Source organism: Cherax quadricarinatus, chromosome 1 (assembly GCF_038502225.1).
Source record: "Cherax quadricarinatus isolate ZL_2023a chromosome 1, ASM3850222v1, whole genome shotgun sequence".
Lineage (NCBI taxonomy): Eukaryota > Metazoa > Arthropoda > Malacostraca > Decapoda > Parastacidae > Cherax > Cherax quadricarinatus.
The window spans coordinates 17,279,946-17,300,976 of record NC_091292.1 but is presented as its reverse complement, the minus strand read 5'-3'; the positions used below and the strand labels follow the sequence as shown (position 1 = coordinate 17,300,976).

At 41.8% G+C, this 21,031-nt stretch overlaps 1 long non-coding RNA gene across 14 annotated transcripts in view; it reads left to right on the top strand.

Annotated features, from left to right (window-relative positions):
• Positions 1 to 21,031, top strand: part of LOC128686901 (uncharacterized) — a 141,085-nt gene that overhangs the window by 38,699 nt on the left and 81,355 nt on the right. For 11 of the 14 annotated variants that reach the window (XR_011393954.1, XR_011393949.1, XR_011393963.1 and 8 more), the window contains 5 exons: positions 179 to 221; positions 10,561 to 10,605; positions 11,114 to 11,151; positions 16,462 to 16,510; positions 16,719 to 16,761. This is a non-coding gene — a long non-coding RNA (uncharacterized lncRNA). The remainder of the gene's footprint in view (positions 1 to 178; positions 222 to 10,560; positions 10,606 to 11,113; positions 11,152 to 16,461; positions 16,511 to 16,718; positions 16,762 to 21,031) is intronic. The other 3 variants (XR_011393982.1, XR_011394002.1, XR_011393992.1) reach the window with 3 other exon arrangements.

The window sequence follows — 21,031 nt, the reverse complement described above, 5'->3', positions numbered from 1 at the left end:
ATAAAATATAAAAAGTCAAATAAATCTTCAAGCTGTATTGCTAGCCTTTATGATGATAATGGAATTACCGATTGAAATTAATGAAACATTCAATGGCTGTATTTTCTGATTGTAATAAATATGAAGATAATTATTTGGTAGAAAGGCAGATGTTTATACTGTACTGTGTATTTTACAGGATATTGAAGATGAAATGCAGTGCCCATATATTTTTATTAATGGTAAGTCTCCTCTTAACATGAAAGATTCACTTGCTTTGACTTTTTTTCTCTCGTGTCATTCATTTTACGTCATTGGTTCCTTTTGTTCAGAAACAATGAAGAAACCTTAATACTTTCACTGTCCAGACTCCCAAAATTTATATTCTTTTCTGAAATGGTAGTAAATCTTTTCCTTAACACAAGTATTGTTATGAAAAAAGATAAAAAATTATACCATTGCAAAATTAGTGTTCTTGGCACCGTTTACTTGAGGGTAATTTCACACTTTGTCCTATTTGAGACCAAATTTTTAGTTGGTTTGCATTGCACGCTATTAATCCAAGTCTGCCAGAGAGTTGCTGCCTTTACTGTTCTAGCAGTCTTATAACGTGCTGTTTACACTTACAGAACTTGAGCCAACACTTTCCACTTGCTGCTCATCAGCAGCTGGACCTGATGGCATTCACATTAGTATGCTTCAACATTTACATCTGTCAGCCCTCATAGTTCCTTTGTGTCTCTTTAATCTTAAGCCACAGGGGTCTTCCCTATCCATGGAAAATATTGTGGCTCCACCTTTTTCTAAACCACGTACTTAAGACCCTGATGCCTTCCACTGTCAACCCATTGCTTTTATCAGTGCAGTTTGCAAGTTGATGGAACATCTAGTAAATAGATCTGGAGCGTGGTATTTATAGAGACATGCGAGTTTGTCCACTTGTCACTTTGACTTCGTAAGGGCCGCTCCACTGTTCACCCCCCTTATTCCAGTAATCATTCAGTTATCAGTCTCTCTTTTGCTCTTTAAAAAGCATGAGTACTTAGTAGTGAGATATACAGTAGGGCCCCACTTACACTGCAGGTTCGGTTCCAGGCTACTGCCAGAAAGCAGAATGCCATTTTTTGCACTTATAAATACATATAAATGCCAGGTAACACGTTAACACTAACACATACTATGTTAGCAATAAAACTAGGCATTAAAAACAATAAAAAGTAAAATACACACACAGTACTCCCATTACTTACATTAAAATATTTGTTAGTCTTAATGTAGGGATGTATAGGTAGCCAGGAAGGGCAACCCTCCCCACCCACATAATGTAAACAACCCAGGCTAACACGTCTGGTTTTCGTCACTTTACATTGTGTACAAGTTGTCTCCACGTTGATACAGTAGAATAAATAAACACTCCCATTCTCATGTAATACCATTTTTTAGAAGAAATGATACCCTGAGTGAAAGCATGTGAAATGAATAATTTTCTGATTACCCCCAGTAATAGTGAAACATTTTCTCTGATGTTGGACTACAAGTCGCCTGGCTACCGCAAGCCCTACAAGCCGCCTGGCTACCGCAAGCCCTACAAGCCGCCTGGCTACCGCAAGCCCTACAAGCCGCCTGGCTACCGCAAGCCCTACAAGCCGCCTGGCTACAGCAAGCCCTACAAGCCGCCTGGCTACCGCAAGCCCTACAAGCCGCCTGGCTACCACAAGCCCTACAAGCCGCCTGGCTACCACAAGCCCTACAAGCCGCCTGGCTACCACAAGCCCTACAAGCCGCCTGGCTACCACAAGCCCTACAAGCCGCCTGGCTACCACAAGCCCTACAAGCCGCCTGGCTACCACAAGCCCTACAAGCCGCCTGGCTACCACAAGCCCTACAAGCCGCCTGGCTACCACAAGCCCTACAAGCCGCCTGGCTACCACAAGCCCTACAAGCCGCCTGGCTACCACAAGCCCTACAAGCCGCCTGGCTACCACAAGCCCTACAAGCCGCCTGGCTACCACAAGCCCTACAAGCCGCCTGGCTACCACAAGCCCTACAAGCCGCCTGGCTACCACAAGCCCTACAAGCCGCCTGGCTACCACAAGCCCTACAAGCCGCCTGGCTACCGCAAGCCCTACAAGTCGCCTGGCTACCGCAAGCCCTACAAGTCGCCTGGCTACCACATCTCATATTTGTTAATTTATTCTACTGTGGTGTGTTGTATTTAGATGGATTAAGCAGAAGGTCTATTTTAACGTTTTATACAAGATTTAATGCTCGTCATAGTGATTATTATTGTGTTATTATTATTGCATCTTCAAGACTAATAAGACACACTTAGTGATTTTAATGTATACCTGCATGCCAGCACAGTGTGTAGGTTTACTTAGGTGCAGGTACACATATGTATAAATATCGGTTATAATAATAATGTAGGTATGTAGTTCACCTGGGCTACATACCTACACCTCCCTACATAGCTACACGATATTTAATACGGCCCAGAGCCATATTATTACCGTCGACATACCATGTCCACTGAGTTTAATTGTTTATAACAACTACCTTTAGATGCCATCATCAACAAAGGAAGGAGTAATGAATAATTCATCCCGAGAATTGTAAATGAAAGCGTTGTGTATTAACCCTTAAATGGTCCAAAGGTATATATACGTTTTTTCAACATCTGAAAGTATGTACCTCTTCAAGGGGGGGGCTCCTTGTTGTGGTGAAGAGGCTCTTGGTCTGAGGAATTAGACCTGTCAGTCTCCCTCCTCAGACCGAACCTAATTATTCCCCCAATTCCCCTCTCCCTATCCCATCCTCCCCTTTTTCCTTTCCTCCTCCTCCTCCTCCTCCTCCTCCTCCTCCTCCTCCTCCTCCTCCTCACCCCTCCCTTTTGCCCTTCCTCTTTTTGTCCTTTGGGATTTCTCCCACAGGCGCACTAGTTCCTAGGTAGGGGAAAGGATACCGGGGTCCATCCCATTCCGTTGAGGTTCTTGGTGATGGCGTAGTTTGCCGTGGAATCTGGATCGCCTGGGGATGTCCCGATCCCTCACCGGTATCCTGGAGTAGCTTTGGGTGTCTTTCGGGTGTATCTCTGGAAGCCACCTTTCGGATTCCGGGGGTGGTCGCCGAAGGAGGTATGCTTTGTGGCGGATATCCGGCTGCCCTCTTTTCTCCACCGAGGTAGCTCGGCAGATGTGAGGTTGCTATCCTGGATTGATGGTTTACTGGCATGAAGGGTAGGGTATGGCATTGGTTCCATGCTGCTTCTGCGCTACTAGCGGTGCTGAAGTCCTCTTGGGCGCGGAGGGAGATTTCCGGCCCTTTCATTTCTCCTGGGAACTATTCCTCCCCGCTCCCCCATTTTTTTTATGTTTTTTTCTTAAAAACAAAAAGCAAAGAAGTAACCTAACCATGGAGAACCCAATCCATGAACTCGCTACCCCCGGGCCCATTCTTGATACCGCATCCCATTCTGACCCTGCCTTGTTCTTAGACCACTCTTCGGACACTCCTGATGCCCCTGTACCTCTTGCTGGTGCTATTTCCTCACCCGCTTCAGGTACCGGGGCTTCAACTGACTCCTTCGATTTGTCTGACCTCCGCTCTCCTTTGACTATGCTTCCAGCCTCTCCCTCTACGATATGGCAATTTTCGAATCGCCAGCCCGTTTCACGCCGGACCAACTTCGGTCCTACTCCTAAACGCCAACGTCAATCTTCTGATGATGCTCCTTAGTTACCTTCCCATTCTACTCGGAAAAGACTGACACGTCATGCACTCCCTCTCCACGCTCAGTTTCGGACCACACAATGGACTAAATTCTTTACTTTAAGACCGACTCCTTCTGCCTATCTTTCTGACCATAGTATTGGCAAAGCGCTCCAGCGGCATGTTGGTGGACATATTTCATTTCATGCTCTCAAGAGCGGTATGCGCATCGTCACTGTCGAGAATGCTACCCAAGCTCATGATCTTTTTCTCCTTTCGAATATCAATACTACTACTATCACTATTGAAAAACATCTCTCTCAATTCTTGTAGTGGTACTGTCATTCTGTCGCATACCATAGTCCAACAGAATTTCCAGTCGTGTGGCAATGACATTCTTGAACAGCTGGAACTCCAGGATCTCCCAATCGTCAAAGTAGACACTTATGTCCTTCCTGCCCGTAGGCGGAGACGTTACCTTTGCAATGTGGCTCGATTAACTTTTGGCAGCCGAGAACTCCCATCCTCTGTATATGTCGCAGGACATCGGTTACAAGTTCGAAAGGTGATACCTACACAACAACAGTGTAGAAATTGCTGGCATTTTGGTCACCCAGCAAAATATTGCAGATCTATAGCCGAATGCCCAGTCTGTGGTGCCGACGACCATTCTAATACATCTTGCAGTCAACCTCTATCTTGCCTTAATTGTAATGAAGCTCACCCTTCATACTCCCGTCGTTGCCAGGTCTACTTAAATGAACGTGAAATCCGTTGCCTCAAAGAGGCAGAAGGTCTCCCTTATGCAATGACAGTTGCTCATCTCCGCCTCCAAGGGAGACTACCCCGTGTTTCTTATTCTCGTGTTTCAAAACGTCCCCCCACTTCTGGGGTCCCATCTGCAGCCTCCTCTGTTACCCCTCCCATAGCCACTCCGGCATCTAATCCTTTACCTTTCCAATCTCTGTGCCTAGTTCTTCCCCTCTCTCTGTCTCTATTACGAGTGTGGAGATTGACACTCCTCATCGTACTATGCCTTCCACCCCCGTCCCCTCCCAAGTTTCTCCGTCTTCTGCCACCTCCCAGGTTTCTGCCTCTTCTGTCCCCCCCCCCCCCACACACACTTCATCTCCAGTCCCCTTCACTCTTTCGTCCCCCTCTACTTTGGTAGAGTCCATTACTGTCGCAATCTTTACTCACCCTCCTCCTCTTACGTCCAATATGGTCTCCCATACATCTTTGAATTCAGAAACACTTGAAGCCGTTTCAGAATATATTGCTGAGACTAAACCTTCAATGGACACTGATTCACCTCCTGTTCCTTCTCTTCCCTCTCCTCCATCTTCACAACTCCATTCTTCGCAATGCTCCGTTCCTTCGCTGCTTGAACGTCTTCCAATGCCACCACACTTTGACTTTCCTAACCCCTCTAGTCCGTAGGTGCCTTTCCCTACGGATTCCTGGTATTTTCTTCATTGCCAATCATTGCCTATTTACAGTGGAATATCCGCGGCCTCGGGTAATCGGGGTGAGCTTCAGATGTTGCTTTCCAGGTTTTCCCCTGTTGGTGCTTGCTTACAAGAACCAAAATTACACTAGGCTGTTTTCCAACCTATCTCAGGCTATAATTTATTGTTCGTAATGCCTTTGCAAATAATCACTCGGTTATTGCCATATTTTTTGACCTTGAGAAGGCATATGACACAACTTGGAGGTATAATATTTTGTCCCAAGCCCACTCCTTAGGCCTCCGAGGCAATCTACCATCCTTCCTTAAGAACTTTTTAACTGACACACTTCCGTGTTCGAGTCAATAATGTGTTTTCCCCGGACTTTGTCCAAGCTGAAGGTGTCCCTCAGGGATGTGTTCTGAGCACAAGACTTTTTCTCCTTGGTATAAATGATTTGGCCTCTGCTCTTCCACCCAATATTTGGTCATCACTCTATGTTGATGACTTTGCTATTGCTTGTGCAGGCGCTGACTGTCATCTCATTGCAGTTTCTCTCAAGCATGAGGTCGACCGTGTTTCCACTTGGGCCACCACGCATGAGTTTAAATTTTCCAGTACCAAAACTCGCCAAATTACTTTCACTAGATGCTCTGTCATCTCCGATCATCCTTTGTATCTCTATGGCTCCCGTATCCCTGAAAGTGATAGTCAGGTTTCTAGGCCTTCTCTTTGACCGTAGGTTATCCTGGAAACCTCACATTACCTCTCTGAAGGCAACTTGTCACAGCCGGCTAAACCTTATTAAAACCCTTGCTCATCTTTCCTGGGGAGCTGATCGTCGAACTCTGCTTCGCCTATATTCAGCCCTCGTTTTATCGAAACTCGATTATGGTGACCAGATTTATTCAGCGGCCTCTCCTGCTACTCTCTCCAGCCTTAAACCCATCCATCACCAAGGATTACATTTATGCCTTGGTGCGTTTCGCTCTTCCCCTGTTGAGAGCCTCTATGCAGAAGCGAATGTTCCATCCTTGTCTGATCGCGGTGATGCCCATTGCCTTCGCTACTATGTACGCTCTCACGATCTCCACAATCCTTCCATTTATAGAATGGTCACCGATATTAGTAGACCTTCTTTATTTGTTCGCCGCCTTTGTTTGCTCCGTCCCTTTTCTCTTCGCCTACATTCGCTCGTCTTCCCTTCAGTTACCACCTTTATATGTTAATGTAGCATCTCACTTTTCCCTACCCCCCTGGGAAGTTCCAGCTGTTCGGGTCTGTTCTTTCTCACTACCTTGCTCGAAAGCCCAACTGCCTGTGGTGGCTTCCTGCTCTTTTTCTTGATCACTTCCACTCTCATTCTCATGCCATCGCTGTGTACACAGATGGCTCCAAGTCTTCAGACTATGTCGGATTCGCAGCAGTGTTTCCGGACTGCGTCGTGCGAGGGCATTTACTATCTTCGGCTATCATTTTTACTGCTGAATTGTATGCCATTCTTGCAGCACTTATTCGTATCGCATCTGTGCCTGTGTCATCATTTGTGGTAGTCTCGGACTCCCTTAGTGCTCCACAGGCTATACGAAAATTTGCTACATCTCACCCCCTAGTTCTCCGTATCCAACTTTGGCTACACCGTATCTCTACAAAGCATGAAGATATTTTTTTTTTGTTGGGTCCCTGGTCATGTCGACGTACAGGGCAATGAACAGGCAGACACTGCTGCAGGGTCAGCAGTACATGACCTACCAATTTCCTATAGAGGTGTTCCATTTCTGGACATTTGCTGCAATAGCTACCCACCTTCACACCCGTTGGCAACAACGTTGGTCAACTCTGCTCGGTAACAAACTTCATTCTATTAAACCGAGCATAGGTTACTGGCCGTCTTGTAATCAGTGCCGAGGTTGGGAGACCACTCTCTTCGCATTGGCCACACTCGTCTTATTCATAGGTATCTTGTGGAGAGAGACCCTGTTCCTCTCTGTGAGCAGTGTCAAGTTCCAGTATCAATTAGCCACATTCTGTTAGACTGCCCTCTCTATCAACGAGTACGCGGAATTTACCTCCGTCGTCTTCGTTGTACTACTCGCTCTTTACCTTCCCTTTTTGCTGATGGACCCTTTTTTAATCCTGACTCTCTCATTGACTTCTTGAGAACGTCTGATTTACTCCACAAACTCTGATGATGATACCTTTCGCACTCCCCTCAGCCCTTTCTAGTTCAGTCTCTTGCTGCCCTTTACCCTTTCACCATCCACTGCCCCGCTGTTATCCGTAACCTATTACTCGTCCATCTCCCATTTGCCACCTGATTCTCTCGCTTCCTGCCCTGCAGTGCTGTATCTGTATAGCCCTTGTGGCTTAGCGCTTCTTTTTGATTATAATAATAATACTGAACGAAATTGTTCCCATAAGGAATATTGTGAATTAGATTAGTCCATTTCAGACCCCTTAACATACACGTACAAACGCACTTACGTAAATACACTTGCATAATTGGTCACGTTGGGAGGTTATCGTAAACCAGGGGTCCACTGTGTGTGTGTGTGTGTGTGTGTGGGTGTGTGTGTGTATATATATATCTTTTTTTTTCAACAAATATATATATATATATATATATATATATTTATATATTTATATATATATTTATATATATATTTATATATATATATTTACATATATATTTATATATATATATTTATATATTTATATATATATTTATATATATATTTATATATATATTTATATATATATTTATATATATATTTATATATATTTATATGTATATTTATTTATATATATATATTTATATATATATAAATATATATATATATATATTTATTAAGCGACTCTTGGCAGAAAGGTGGGCTAGTGCAAAGATGAGTAGTGGGGGGGTTGAAGAGGGTTGGAATAGTTTTACAAATGCAGTATTAGAATGTGGGGCAGAAGTTTGTGGTTATAGGAGGGTGGGGGCAGGAGGAAAGAGGAGTGATTGGTGGAATGATGAAGTAAAGGGTGTGATAAAAGAGAAAAAGGTAGCTTATGAGAGGTTTTTACAAAGCAGAAGTGTTATAAGAAGAGCAGAGTATATGGAGAGTAAAAGAAAGGTAAAGAGAGTGCAAAAGGAGAGCAGATGATAGTGGGAGAGGCACTGTCAAGAAATTTTAATGAAAATAAGAAAAAATTTTGGAGTGAGTTAAACAAGTTAAGAAAGCCTAGGGAAAGTATGGATTTGTCCATTAAAAACAGAGTAGGGGAGTTAGTAGATGAGAGGGAGGTATTAGGTAGATGGCGAGAATATTTTGAGGAACTTTTAAATGTTGAGGAAGAAAGGGAGGCGGTAATTTCATGCACTGGCCAGGGAGGTATACCATCTTTTAGGAGTGAAGAAGAGCAGAATGTAAGTGTGGTGGAGGTACGTGAGGCATTACGTAGAATGAAAGGGGGTAAAGCAGCTGGAACTGATGGGATCATGACAGAAATGTTAAAAGCAGGGGGGGGATATAGTGTTGGAGTGGTTGGTACTTTTGTTAAATGTATGAAAGAGGGGAAGGTACCTAGGGATTTGCAGAGAGCATGTATAGTCCCTTTATATAAAGGGAAAGGGGACAAAAGAGATTGTAAAAATTATAGAGGAATAAGTTTACTGAGTATACCAGGAAAAGTATACAGTAGAGTTATAATTGAAAGAATTAGAGGTAAGACAGAATGTAGAATTAGGATGAGCAAGGAGGCTTCAGAGTGGGTAGGGGATGTGTAGATCAAGTGTTTACATTGAAGCATATATGTGAACAGTATTTAGATAAAGGTAGGGAAGTTTTTATTTCATTTATGGATTTAGAAAAGGCATATGATAGTGGATAGAGGAGCAATGTGGCAGATGTTGCAAGTTTATGGAATAGGTGCTAAGTTACTAAATGCTGTAAAGAGCTTTCATGAGGATAGTGAGGCTCAGGTTAGGGTGTGTAGAAGAGAGGGAGAATACTTCCCGGTAAAAGTAGGTCTTAGACAGGGATGTGTAATGTCACCATGGTTGTTTAATATATTTATAGATGGGGTTGTAAAAGAAGTAAATGCTAGGGTGTTCGGGAGAGGGGTGGGATTAAATTATGGGGAATCAAATTCAAAATGGGATTTGACAGTTACTTTTCGCTGATGATGCTGTGCTTATGGGAGATTCTAAAGAAAAATTGCAAAGGTTAGTGGATGAGTTTGAGAATGTGTGTAAAGGTAGAAAGTTGAAAGTGAACATAGAAAAGAGTAAGGTGATGAGGGTATCAAATGATTTAGATAAAGAAAAATTGGATATCAAATTGGGGAGGAGGAGTATGGAAGAAGTGAATGTTTTCAGATACTTGGGAGTTGACGTGTCGGCGGATGGATTTATGAAGGATGAGGTTAATCATAGAATTGATGAGGGAAAAAAGGCGAGTGGTGCGTTGAGGTATATGTGGAGTCAAAAAACGTTATCTATGGAGGCAAAGAAGGGAATGTATGAAAGTATAGTAGTACCAACACTCTTATATGGATGTGAAGCTTCGGTGGTAAATGCAGCAGCGAGGAGACGGTTGGAGGCAGTGGAGATGTCCTGTTTAAGGGCAATGTGTGGTGTAAATATTATGCAGAAAATTCGGAGTGTGGAAATTAGGAGGTGTGGAGTTAATAAAAGCATTAGTCAGAGGGCAGAAGAGGGGTTGTTGAGGTGGTTTGGTCATTTAGAGAGAATGGATCAAAGTAGAATGACATGGAAAGCATATAAATCTATAGGGGAAGGAAAGAGGGGTAGGGGTCGTCCTCGAAAGGGTTGGAAAGAGGGGGTAAAGGAGGTTTTGTGGGCGAGGGGCTTGGACTTCCAGCAAGCGTGCATGAGCGTGTTAGATAGGAGTGAATGGAGACGAATGATACTTGGGACCTGACGATCTGTTGGAGTGTGAGCAGGGTAATATTTAGTGAAGGGATTCAGGGAAACCGGTTATTTTCATATAGTCGGACTTGAGTCCTGGAAATGGGAAGTACAATGCCTGCACTTTAAAGGAGGGGTTTGGGATATTGGCAGTTTGGAGGGATATGTTGTGTATCTTTATATGTGTATGCTTCTAGACTGTTGTATTCTGAGCACCTCTGCAAAAACAGTGATAATGTGCGAGTGTGGTGAAAGTGTTGAATGATGATGAAAGTATTTTCTTTTTGGGGATTTTCTTTCGTTTTGGGTCACCCTGCCTCGGTGGGAGACGGCCAACTTGTTGAATTTATACTGTAGTCATTTGATTTTCACTCCCCAGATGAAAGCCTTTAGTTTGATAATGGAATTACCGATTGAAAATAATGAAACGCTCACCGGCTGAATTTTTTCTGATTGACATGAATTTGAAAAACAATTATTTGGCAACGGCATAAATTTACACTATGTATTTTGCAGGACAAGAAAGAAGAGGAAGAGCAACGGTAACCATCTGCACTAAAAGTAAGTCTATTCTCAACATGAATGCTGTATTTACTTTGTTGAGTTTTAAATTGAATACAGTCATCTCTTATGAAACTCTTCTGTATTATGAAATCTGGTGTAAATGCAATCGAGAGTTTTCAAAAATTTGCACTTAATTTTGAATATTGTCGGTGTACATTATTAGTTAATTTAGTTGACAGACAGTAACGAAATCTTCATTTTGGATAAGGAAGTGGTGGAGGCAAATCTGTTGTTATAGATATTAGAACTACTTACAAAGTTCTGGAAAAAAAAAAAAATCCGATATATTTTCTTTCAAATGTGTACTTGACTGCATTTACTCACAGCAGGATATTTTTAAATATTAATTAAAAACTTGGAAAAAAAATTAGTTACAATGATGCTATGAAATACAATCTGTTAGTCCCATGATTCCTGATTAATTATTGATACTGATCAATAGTGTGCATGATTGTGTATTTGTAAATTGAATTAAATTCTAAGCAGCCACTGTTTTGTATTTCAGATGATGGATACATGCTGAATGAGCAAGAAAGTTTTTAAGTAAGTTTATACCTTTAGTAATAGATACCTCTGGTGTTACAAACTAATGTGGGGAGGGGGGGGGGATTTTTTTTTAAAGGAAAACAGGTTGGATTGAGGCACCCGTGTTCTACCGGAGAAAATGCATATGCAGTGGATTTAGCCTTCTGATTGATGGACTTTGCAGAACATCTTAACCTTTTCAATTTCAATGTCATATTAGTATGGCTTCCAAGCCGGTGTTGGTGCCGTAATACTAAACCAAAATTCTAGCGGTTTCAAATCTAGCGAGAGAAAGCTGGTAGACCTACATGTGAAAGAACGGATCTGCATGGTCAGTGTGTGCAGTATAATAAAAATCCTGCCGCATGCAGTGCATAACGAGATCCAAGTGTGATACTTTGACAATGTTGGTCTTGTATATAACACTAAGGCCACCAACATCCCTCCTGTGTTTAAGGCTCTGCTGAAATGACAGCTCTATCCAGGATGGGTCCAGGCGAGAGATGAGACATCTTGCTCTATTCTCTGTCAAGCAGTCTCAAGTGGTGGGGGGGCAGAGGCAAACCAAGAAAGTGGAGCATACTCAAGATGTGAGCGTACTTGTGCCTCGTACAGAATCTTGAAAACCCTGCTGACAGGCAGATGCGAGATACGGTGAAGTGCTGTAAGCTTCCTGGCTGCCTTCTTCCCCAGGTAACAACACCCTCCCATTCATACTTACCACTACACCAGCATTACCATCATGGTGCCTAGAGACCATCATTTGTGTTTTTTCAGGTGCAAATGTTACTTGACATCTGTTTCCCTAAGCTGATGTAGCTCTTAGCTGGCGATTGATGTGGCTTGGAGCATCTGGCATTTCTTCTCTTGGATAAGTAAATGTCAGAGTACAGACATCTGCATATGCATGGGGTTCTGGGATGACATGCAGTGGGTCATTGAAGTAGACATTCCGTAAGAATGGTTCCAGGACACTTCCTTGTGGAATACTTGACCCAGTAGGATGTCTTGCTGATTCTGTTCCATTGAGAACTACCCTTAGAGATCTATCATGAAGGTAAATATTTGTTGGTCCCATGATTCCTGATTAATTATTGATACTGGTCAGTAGTGTGTTTAATTGTGCATTTGTATATAGATTAAGTTCTAAGCAGCTACCGTTTCATATTTCAGCTTCCTTTTAAGCGGGTATCCCTTTTTGGGGCGAAGAGGCTCTTATAAAAGGTAATTCAGCCTCAAGTCTTCTTCCTCGGAACAAACCTCAGTGGCCTGTCCATTCGGCCTTTGGGGATATTCTACTTGTTTAGAAGAAATGGATTTTTGTCCATCCCATTCCATTCAGACCTTCAGTGGTGGTGTTTTCCCTATGAATTGGGTTATCTTTGAATGTGTTTGGTCTCCCTCTGGAGTCTCCATGAGCACACTTGGGTGACAGTATCTTTGGAGGCTGCATGTCAGTCCCAAGTGGCATCCAAAGGGAGGGAGTATGACTCATGGCGCGTGTCCGGTCACCCTTCTGTTTTGTCAGCCGAAGTGGCTCAGTGAATTCAAGGTTGCCATCCTGGATTGCTGACTTACTGGCACAAATTGTGTGGTGCAGAGCATTTACTTGGTTTCTGCTGATGTGACGAGAGTACTGTATATTACCAGCCAAAAGATGCGGTGGGGGGGGTATTATCTTACAAATAATAGTGTTTTGCTTGACACCAGACGTAAGATGAGGGGTAAATTTCAGTGCCTCAGTACTAAGACTGGTACTATTTCTTCAATTTATGAAAGATGTATCAGAGGTGTTCCTATTTTCAGACAGAATGACAAGGAAAGATTTCATGTATTGTTTTAAGTGGCTACTAGAATTTAACCCTTAAACTTAAATTTTTTTTTTTTTATTAACACACTGGCCGATTCCCACCAAGGCAGGGTGGCCCGAAAAAGAAAAACTTTCACCATCATTCACTCCATCACTGTCTTGCCAGCAGGGGGCTTTACACTACAGTTTTTAAACTGCAACATTAACACCCCTCCTTCAGAGTGCAGGCACTGTACTTCCCATCTCCAGGACTCGAGTCCGGCCTGCCGGTTTCCCTGAATCCGTTCATAAATGTTACTTTGCTTGCACTCCAACAGCACGTCAAGTATTAAAAACCCATTTGTCTCCATTCACTCTTATCATGCCTGCTGGAAGTCCAAGCTCCTCACACACAAAACCTTTACCCCATCCCTCCAACCTTTCCTAGGCCGATCCCTACCCCGCCTGCCTTCCACTACAGACTGATTCACTCTTGAAGTCATTCTGTTTTGCTCCATTCTCTCTACATGACCTAACCACCTCAGCAACCCTTCCTCAGCCCTCTGGACAACAGTTTTGGTAATCCCGCACCTCCTGCTAACTTCCAAACTACGAATTCTCTGCATTATATTCACACCACACATTGCCCTCAGACATGACATCTCCACTGCCTCCAGCCTTCTCCTCGCTGCAACATCATCACCCATGCTTCACACCCATATAAGTGTGTTGGTAAAACTATACTCTCATACATTCCCCTCTATGTCTCCAGAGACTCCTAAGTGCACCGCTCACCCTTTTCCCCTCAATTCTATGATTCACCTCGTCTTTCATAGACCCATCCGCTGACACGTCCACTCCCAAATATCTGAATACATTCACCTCCTCCATACTCTCCCTCCAATCTGATATCCAATCTTTCATCACCTAATCTTTTTGATATCATCATAACCTTACTCTTTCCTGTATTCACTTTTAATTTTCTTTTGCATACCCTACCAAATTCATCCACGAACCTCCGCAACTTCTCTTCAGAATCTCCCAAGAGCACCGTGTCATCAGCAAAGAGCAACTGTGACAACTCCCACTTCGTGTGATTCTTTATCTTTTATCTCCACGCCTCTTGCCAAGACCCTCGCATTTACTTCTTCTCTTACAACCCCATCTATAAATATATTAAACAACCATGGTGACGTCACACATCCTTGTCTAAGGCCTACTTTTACTGGGAAATAATTTCCCTCTTTCCTACATACTCTAACTTGAGCCTCACTATCCTCGTAAAAACTCTTCACTGCTTTCAGTAACCTACCTCCTACAGCATACACCTGCAACATCTGCCACATTGCCCCCCTATCTACCCTGTCATACGCAATTTCCAAATCCATAACTGCCACAAAAACCTCTTTAGCCTTATCTAAATACTGTTCACTTATGTTTCACTGTAAACACCTGGTCCACACACCCCCTGCCTTTCCTAAGGCCTCCTTGTTCATCTACTATCCTATTCTCCGTCTTACTCTTAATTCTTTCAATAATAAGTACCATACACTTTACCAGGTATACTCAACAGATTTATCCCCCTATAATTTTTGCACTCTTTTGTCCCCTTTGACTTTATACAAAGGAACTATGCATGCTCTGCCAATCCCTAGGTGCCTTACCCTCTTCCATACATTTATTAAATAATTGCACCAACCACTCCAAAACTATATCCCCACCTGCTTTTAACATTTCTATCTTGATCCCATCAATCCCGGCTGCCTTACCCCCTTTCATTTTACCTACTGCCTCACGAACTTCCCCCACACTCGCAACTGGCTCTTCCTCACTCCTACAAGATGTTATTCCTCCTTGCCCTATACACGAAATCACAGCTTCCCTATCTTCATCAACATTTAACAATTTCTAAGAATATTCCTTCCATCTTCCCAATACTTCTAACTCTCCATTTAATAACTCTCCTCTCCTATTTTTAACTGACAAATCCATTTGTTCTCTAGGCTTCCTTAACTTGTTAATCTCACTCCCAAACTTTTTCTTATTTTCAACAAAATTTGTTGATAACATCTCACCCACTCTCTCATTACAAGTGACCAAAAAATAACCCTGCACTCGATGCAGGAAGGGGCAAATTTCTGCCGTGACATTTTTAAGTATTCACAGGACCTTGCCCATGTACATTGGCCTAAGACATATAATTTAAATAGATTTAACAAACTTAAAATATACTTTTGCAGGTAATAATATGAAGAATATTGTATTGTGTAGGTTACTCAAATTTCAAAATATATTTTTGAGGTGAATCATAGAATTGATGAGGGGAAAAGGGTGAGTGGTGCACTTAGTAGTCTGTGGAGACAAAGAACTTTGTCCTTGGAGGCAAAGAGGGGAATGTATGAGAGTATAGTTTTACCAACGCTCTTATATGGGTGTGAAGCATGGGTGATGAATGTTGCAGCGAGGAGAAGGCTGGAAGCAGTGGAGATGTCATGTCTGAGGGCAATGTGTGGTGTGAATATAATGCAGAGAATTCGTAGTTTGGAAGTTAGGAGGTGGTGCGGGATTACCAAAACTGTTGTCCAGAGGGCTGAGGAAGGGTTGTTGAGGTGGTTCGGACATGTAGAGAGAATGGAGCGAAACAGAATGACTTCAAGAGTGTATCAGTCTGTAATGGAAGGAAGGCGGGGTAGGGGTCGGCCTAGGAAAGGTTGGAGGGAGGGGGTAAAGGAAGTTTTGTGTGCAAGGGGCTTGGACTTCCAGCAGGCATGCGTGAGCGTGTTTGATAGGAGTGAATGGAGACAAATGGTTTTTAATACTTGACGTGCTGTTGGAGTGTGAGCAGAGTAACATTTGTGAAGGGATTCAGGGAAGCCGGCAGGCCGGACTTGAGCCCTGGAGATAGGAAGTACAGTGCCTGCACTCTGAAGGAGGGGTGTTAATGTTGCAGTTTAAAAGCTGTAGTGTAAAGCACCCTTCTGGCAAGACAGTGATGGAGTGAATGATGGTGAAAGTTTTTCTTTTTCGGGCCACACTGCCTTGGTGGGAATCGGCCAGTGTGATAATATTAAAAAAATAATTGTTCAGTTTATACTGTAATCATTTGACTTGAACTCTTAAAGTCGTCATATAAATCTAAAGCCTTGTTGAAACCTTTGATGATAATGGAATTACTGATTAACATTAATGAAACACTCACTGGCTGAATTTTGTCTGATTGCAATAAATATGAGATAATTATTTGGTAGAAAGGCATATAGTATTTATACTGTGTATTTTGCAGGACAAGGTTTTATGAGGAAGAGCAACAGTAACTGTCTACACTAATACTAAGTCTCACCTCAACATTGAAGATGTATAAAAAAAAAATAGAAGAAGTCAAATTTATCTCTAAACTTTATTGCAAACCTTTGATGATAATGGAATTACCGATTGAAATTAATGAAACATTCAATGGCTGTATTTTGTCTGATTGTAATAAATATGAAGATAATTATTTGGTTGAAAGGCAGATGTAAATTATACTGTGTATTTTACAGAACAGAGATTAAAGAAGAGGAAGGGCAACAGTAACTGTCTACACTAGTGGTAAGTCTCTTCTCAACATTGAAGTATAAAATAAAATATAAAAAGTCAAATAAATCTTCAAGCTGTATTGCTAGCCTTTATGATGATAATGGAATTACCGATTGAAATTAATGAAACATTCAATGGCTGTATTTTCTGATTGTAATAAATATGAAGATAATTATTTGGTAGAAAGGCAGATGTTTATACTGTACTGTGTATTTTACAGGATATTGAAGATGAAATGCAGTGCCCATATATTTTTATTAATGGTAAGTCTCCTCTTAACATGAAAGATTCACTTGCTTTGACTTTTTTTCTCTCGTGTCATTCATTTTACGTCATTGGTTCCTTTTGTTCAGAAACAATGAAGAAACCTTAATACTTTCACTGTCCAGACTCCCAAAATTTATATTCTTTTCTGAAATGGTAGTAAATCTTTTCCTTAACACAAGTATTGTTATGAAAAAAGATAAAAAATTATACCATTGCAAAATTAGTGTTCATGGCACCGTTTACATGAGGGTAATTTCACACACTTTGTCCTATTTGAGACCAAATTTTTAGTTGGTTTGCATTGCACGCTATTAATCCAAGTCTGCCAGAGAGTTGCTGCCTTTACTGTTCTAGCAGTCTTATAACGTGCTGTTTACACTTACAGAACTTGAGTCAACACTTTCCACTTGCTGCTCATCAGCAGCTGGACCTGATGGCATTCACATTAGTATGCTTCAACATTTACATCTGTCAGCCCTCATAGTTCCTTTGCGTCTCTTTAATCTTAAGCCACAGGGGTCTTCCCTATCCATGGAAAATATTGTGGCTCTTCCTTTTTCTAAACCACGTACTTAAGACCCTGATGCCTTCCACTGTCAACCCATTGCTTTTATCAGTGCAGTTTGCAAGTTGATGGAACATCTAGTAAATAGATCTGGAGCGTGGTATTTATAGAGACACGAGAGTTTGTCCACTTGTCACTTTGGCTTCGTAAGGGCCGCTCTACTGTTCACCCCCCTTATTCCAGTAATCATTCAGTTATCAGTCTCTTTTGCTCTTTAAAAAGCATGAGTACTTAGTAGTGAGATACACAGTAGGGCCCCACTTACACTGCAGGTTCGGTTCCAGGCTACTGCCAAAAAGCAGAATGCCATTTTTTGCACTTATAAATGCCAGGTAACACGTTAACACTAACACATGCTATGTTAGCAATAAAACTAGGCATTAAAAACAAAGTAAAATACACACACAGTACTCCCATTACTTACCTTTAAATATTTGTAGTTTTAATGTAGGGATGTATAGGTAGCCAGGAAGGGCAGCCCTCCCCACCCACATAATGTAAACAACCCAGGCTAACACGTCTTGTTTTCGTCACTTTACATTGTGTACAAGTTGTCTCCACGTTGATTTTTTTTTTTTTTTTTTTCTCAACAAGTCGGCCGCCTCCCACCGAGGCAGGGTGACCCAAAAAAGAAAGAAAATCCCCAAAAAGAAAATACTTTCATCATCATTCAACACTTTCACCACACTCGCACATTATCACTGTTTTTGCAGAGGTGCTCAGAATACAACAGTCTAGAAGCATACACATATAAAGATACACAACATATCCCTCCAAACTGCCAATATCCCAAACCCCTCCTTTAAAGTGCAGGCATTGTACTTCCCATTTCCAGGACTCAAGTCCGACTATATGAAAATAACCGGTTTCCCTGAATCCCTTCACTAAATATTACCCTTCTCACACTCCAACAGATCGTCAGGTCCCAAGTACCATTCGTCTCCATTCACTCCTATCTAACACGCTCACGCACGCTTGCTGGAAGTCCAAGCCCCTTACCCACAAAACCTCCTTTACCCCCTCTCTCCAACCCTTTCGAGGACGACCCCTACCCCGCCTTCCTTCCCCTATAGATTTATATGCTTTCCATGTCATTCTACTTTGATCCATTCTCTCTAAATGACCAAACCACCTCAACAACCCCTCCTCTGCCCTCTGACTAATACTTTTATTAACTCCACACCTTCTCCTAATTTCCACACTCCGAATTTTCTGCATAATATTTACACCACACATTGCCCTTAAACAGGACATCTCCACTGCCTCCAACCGTCTCCTCGCTGCTGCATTTACCACCCAAGCTTCACACCCATATAAGAGTGTTGGTACTACTATACTTTCATACATACCCTTCTTTGCCTCCATAGATAACGTTTTTTGACTCCACATATACCTCAACGCACCACTCACCTTTTTTCCCTCATCAATTCTATGATTAACCTCATCCTAAATAAATCCATCCGCCGAAACGTCAACTCCCAAGTATCTGAAAACATTCACTTCTTCCATACTCCTCCTCCCCAATTTGATATCCAATTTTTCTTTATCCAAATCATTTGACACCCTCATCACCTTAATCTTTTCTATGTTCACTTTCAACTTTCTACCTTTACACACATTCCCAAACTCATCCACTAACCTTTGCAATTTTTCTTTAGAATCTCCCATAAGCACAGTATCATCAGCAAAAAGTAAGTGTCAATTCCCATTTTGAATTTGATTCCCCATAATTTAATCCCACCCCTCTCCCAAACACTCTAGCATTTACTTCCTTTACAACCCCATCTATAAATATATTAAACAACCATGGTGACATTACACATCCCTGTCTAAGACCTACTTTTACTGGGAAGTAGTCTCCCTCTCTTCTACCCACCCTAACCTGAGCCTCACTATCCTCATAAAAACTCTTTACAGCATTTAATAACTTACCACCTATTCCATATACTTGCAACATCTGCCACATTGCTCCTCTATCCACTCTATCATATGCCTTTTCTAAATCCATAAATGCAATAAAAACTTCCCTATCTTAATCTAAATACTGTTCACATATATGCTTCAATGTAAACACCTGATCTACACATCCCCTACCCACTCTAAAACCTCCTTGCTCATCTGCAATCCTACATTCTGTCTTACCTCTAATTCTTTCAATTATAACCCTACCGTACACTTTTCCTGGTATATTCAGTAAGCTTATTCCTCTATAATTTTTACAGTCTCTTTTGTCCCCTTTCCCTTTATATAAAGGGACTATACATGCTCTCTGCCAATCCCTAGGTACCTTCCCCTCTTTCATACATTTATTAAACAAAAGTACCAACCACTCCAACACTATGTCCCCCCCTGCTTTTAACATTTCTGTCATGATCCCATCAGTTCCAGCTGCTTTACCCCCTTTCATTTTACGTAATGCCTCACGTACCTCCCCCACACTTACATTCTGCTCTTGTTCACTCCTAAAAGATGGTATACCTCCCTGACCAGTGCATGAAATTACTGCCTCTGTTTCTTCCTTAACATTTAAAAGTTCCTCAAAATATTCTCGCCATCTACCCAATACCTCCATCTCCCCATCTACTAACTCCCCTACTCTGTTTTTAACTGACAAATCCATATTTTCCCTAGGCTTTCTTAACTTGTTTAACTCACTCCAAAATTTTTTCTTATTTTCATTAAAATTTCTTGACAGTGCCTCTCCCACTCTTATCATCTGCTCTCCTTTTGCACTCTCTCACCACTCTCTTTACCTTTCTTTTACTCTCCATATACTCTGCTCTTCTTATAACACTTTGCTTTGTAAAAACCTCTCATAAGCTACCTTTTTCTCTTTTATCACACCCTTTACTTCATCATTCCACCAATCACTCCTCTTTCCTCCTGCCCCCACCCTCCTATAACCACAAACTTCTGCCCCACATTCTAATACTGCATTTTTAAAACTCCAACCCTCTTCAACCCCCACACTACTCATCTTTGTACTAGCCCACCTTTCTGCCAATAGTCGCTTATATCTCACCCGAACTTCCTCCTCCCTTAGTTTATACACTTTCACCTCCCTCTTACTTGTTGTTGCCACCTTCCTCTTTTCCCATCTACCTCTTACTCTAACTGTAGCTACAACTAAATAATGATCCGTTATATCAGTTGCCCCTCTATAAACATGTACATCCTGGAGCCTACCCATCAACCTTTTATCCACCAATACATAATCTAATAAACTACTTTCATTACATGCTACATCATACCTTGTATATTTACTTATCCTCTTTTTCATAAAATATGTATTACTTATTACCAAATTTCTTTCTACACATAGCTCAATTAAAGGCTCCCCATTTACATTTACCCCTGGCACCCCAAATTTACCTACTACTCCTTCCATAACATTTTCACCCACTTTAGCATTGAAATCCCCAACCACCATTACTCTCACACTTGATTCAAAACTCCCCACGCATTCACTCAACATTTCCCAAAATCTCTCTCTCTCCTCTACACTTCTCTCTTCTCCAGGTGCATACACGCTTATTATAACCCACTTTTCACATCCAATCTTTATTTTACTCCACATAATCCTTGAATTAATACATTTATAGTCCCTCTTTTCCTGCCATAGCTTATCCTTCAACATTATTGCTACTCCTTCTTTAGCTCTAACTCTATTTGAAACCCCTGACCTAATCCCATTTATTCCT